This window comes from Hypomesus nipponensis, chromosome 24 (assembly GCF_054491055.1).
Source record: "Hypomesus nipponensis isolate SF chromosome 24, ASM5449105v1, whole genome shotgun sequence".
NCBI lineage: Eukaryota > Metazoa > Chordata > Actinopteri > Osmeriformes > Osmeridae > Hypomesus > Hypomesus nipponensis.
In genome coordinates this window covers 1,445,001-1,447,500 of record NC_140384.1, presented here as the reverse complement: position 1 = coordinate 1,447,500, position 2,500 = coordinate 1,445,001, and the positions used below count along the sequence as shown (strand labels likewise).

At 47.6% G+C, this 2,500-nt stretch overlaps 8 non-coding genes and 1 pseudogene across 8 annotated transcripts in view; all 9 read right to left on the bottom strand.

The window, feature by feature from the left end:
• The window catches only part of LOC146231928 (5S ribosomal RNA), a 119-nt gene extending 10 nt beyond the window's left edge, over nt 1–109 (bottom strand). The window contains exon 1 of the ribosomal RNA XR_014744387.1: nt 1–109. This exon is cut by the window's left edge and continues 10 nt beyond it. This is a non-coding gene — a ribosomal RNA (5S ribosomal RNA).
• A 172-nt stretch (nt 110–281) lies between these two features.
• LOC146231927 (5S ribosomal RNA) lies at nt 282–400 on the bottom strand. Its single transcript, XR_014745424.1, has one exon. It is a non-coding gene; the product is annotated as a 5S ribosomal RNA (ribosomal RNA).
• A 176-nt stretch (nt 401–576) lies between these two features.
• On the bottom strand, nt 577–695 carry LOC146231926 (5S ribosomal RNA). The gene has a single exon (XR_014744386.1). It is a non-coding gene; the product is annotated as a 5S ribosomal RNA (ribosomal RNA).
• A 176-nt stretch (nt 696–871) lies between these two features.
• LOC146231925 (5S ribosomal RNA) lies at nt 872–990 on the bottom strand. The gene has a single exon (XR_014744385.1). It is a non-coding gene; the product is annotated as a 5S ribosomal RNA (ribosomal RNA).
• A 168-nt stretch (nt 991–1,158) lies between these two features.
• On the bottom strand, nt 1,159–1,288 carry LOC146231924 (5S ribosomal RNA; annotated as a pseudogene).
• A 186-nt stretch (nt 1,289–1,474) lies between these two features.
• Nucleotides 1,475–1,593, bottom strand: LOC146231923 (5S ribosomal RNA). The gene has a single exon (XR_014746285.1). It is a non-coding gene; the product is annotated as a 5S ribosomal RNA (ribosomal RNA).
• Nucleotides 1,594–1,781: 188 nt separating this feature from the next.
• LOC146231922 (5S ribosomal RNA) lies at nt 1,782–1,900 on the bottom strand. Its single transcript, XR_014745423.1, has one exon. It is a non-coding gene; the product is annotated as a 5S ribosomal RNA (ribosomal RNA).
• A 172-nt stretch (nt 1,901–2,072) lies between these two features.
• On the bottom strand, nt 2,073–2,191 carry LOC146231921 (5S ribosomal RNA). The gene has a single exon (XR_014744384.1). It is a non-coding gene; the product is annotated as a 5S ribosomal RNA (ribosomal RNA).
• A 170-nt stretch (nt 2,192–2,361) lies between these two features.
• On the bottom strand, nt 2,362–2,480 carry LOC146231920 (5S ribosomal RNA). The gene has a single exon (XR_014744383.1). It is a non-coding gene; the product is annotated as a 5S ribosomal RNA (ribosomal RNA).
• Between the last annotated feature and the right edge of the window lie 20 nt (nt 2,481–2,500).

Below are 2,500 nucleotides of genomic sequence, written 5' to 3'. Positions count from 1 at the left end.
ACCTGGTATTCCCAGGCGGTCTCCCATCCAAGTACTAACCAGGCCCGACCCTGCTTAGCTTCCGAGATCAGACGAGATCGGGCGTTGCCAGGCTGGTATGGCCGTACGAAATAAGTTGACAACCATAGGCTACTTATCCATATACAGATTTAGCAATTGACAATGCAAGGTGGTCTCTCTCTCTCTCTCTCGTGTCAAAATGAAAACAGCTTCCAGCCCCTTTCATGAAGGACTACTTGTGCATATTGCAAGATTTCAGTTTCTAAGTGAATGAGCAAAAGAGCATACAGCACCTGGTATTCCCAGGCGGTCTCCCATCCAAGTACTAACCAGGCCCGACCCTGCTTAGCTTCCGAGATCAGACGAGATCGGGCGTTGCCAGGCTGGTATGGCCGTACAAAATACGTTGACAACCATAGGCTACTTATCCATATACAGATTTAGCAATTGACAATGCAAGGTAGTCTCTCTCTCTCTCTCTCTCTCGTGTCAAAATGAAAACAGCTTCCAGCCCCTTTCATGAAGGACTACTTGTGCATATTGCAAGATGTCAGTTTCTAAGTGAATGAGCAAAAGAGCATACAGCACCTGGTATTCCCAGGCGGTCTCCCATCCAAGTACTAACCAGGCCCGACCCTGCTTAGCTTCCGAGATCAGACGAGATCGGGCGTTGCCAGGCTGGTATGGCCGTACGAAATAAGTTGACAACCATAGGCTACTTATCCATATACAGATTTAGCAATTGACAATGCAAGGTAGTCTCTCTCTCTCTCTCTCTCTCGTGTCAAAATGAAAACAGCTTCCAGCCCCTTTCATGAAGGACTACTTGTGCATATTGCAAGATGTCAGTTTCTAAGTGAATGAGCAAAAGAGCATACAGCACCTGGTATTCCCAGGCGGTCTCCCATCCAAGTACTAACCAGGCCCGACCCTGCTTAGCTTCCGAGATCAGACGAGATCGGGCGTTGCCAGGCTGGTATGGCCGTACGAAATAAGTTGACAACCATAGGCTACTTATCCATATACAGATTTAGCAATTGACAATGCAAGGTGGTCTCTCTCTCTCTCGTGTCAAAATGAAAACAGCTTCCAGCCCCTTTCATGAAGGACTACTTGTGCATATTGCAAGATTTCAGTTTCTAAGTGAATGAGCAAAAGAGCATACAGCACCTGGTATTCCCAGGCGGTCTCCCATCCAAGTACTAACCAGGCCCGACCCTGGCCCGACCCTGCTTAGCTTCCGAGATCAGACGAGATCGGGCGTTGCCAGGCTAGTATGGCCGTACGAAATAAGTTGACAACCATAGGCTACTTATCCATATACAGATTTAGCAATTGACAATGCAAGGTAGTCTCTCTCTCTCTCTCTCTCTCTCTCTCTCTCGTGTCAAAATGAAAACAGCTTCCAGCCCCTTTCATGAAGGACTACTTGTGCATATTGCAAGATGTCAGTTTCTAAGTGAATGAGCAAAAGAGCATACAGCACCTGGTATTCCCAGGCGGTCTCCCATCCAATTACTAACCAGGCCCGACCCTGCTTAGCTTCCGAGATCAGACGAGATCGGGCGTTGCCAGGCTGGTATGGCCGTACGAAATAAGTTGACAACCATAGGCTACTTATCCATATACAGATTTAGCAATTGACAATGCAAGGTAGTCTCTCTCTCTCTCTCTCTCTCTCTCTCTCTCTCGTGTCAAAATGAAAACAGCTTCCAGCCCCTTTCATGAAGGACTACTTGTGCATATTGCAAGATTTCAGTTTCTAAGTGAATGAGCAAAAGAGCATACAGCACCTGGTATTCCCAGGCGGTCTCCCATCCAAGTACTAACCAGGCCCGACCCTGCTTAGCTTCCGAGATCAGACGAGATCGGGCGTTGCCAGGCTGGTATGGCCGTACAAAATAAGTTGACAACCATAGGCTACTTATCCATATACAGATTTAGCAATTGACAATGCAAGGTGGTCTCTCTCTCTCTCTCTCGTGTCAAAATGAAAACAGCTTCCAGCCCCTTTCATGAAGGACTACTTGTGCATATTGCAAGATTTCAGTTTCTAAGTGAATGAGCAAAAGAGCATACAGCACCTGGTATTCCCAGGCGGTCTCCCATCCAAGTACTAACCAGGCCCGACCCTGCTTAGCTTCCGAGATCAGACGAGATCGGGCGTTGCCAGGCTGGTATGGCCGTACGAAATAAGTTGACAACCATAGGCTACTTATCCATATACAGATTTAGCAATTGACAATGCAAGGTAGTCTCTCTCTCTCTCTCGTGTCAAAATGAAAACAGCTTCCAGCCCCTTTCATGAAGGACTACTTGTGCATATTGCAAGATGTCAGTTTCTAAGTGAATGAGCAAAAGAGCATACAGCACCTGGTATTCCCAGGCGGTCTCCCATCCAAGTACTAACCAGGCCCGACCCTGCTTAGCTTCCGAGATCAGACGAGATCGGGCGTTGCCAGGCTGGTATGGCCGTACGAAATAAGTTGACAACCATAGG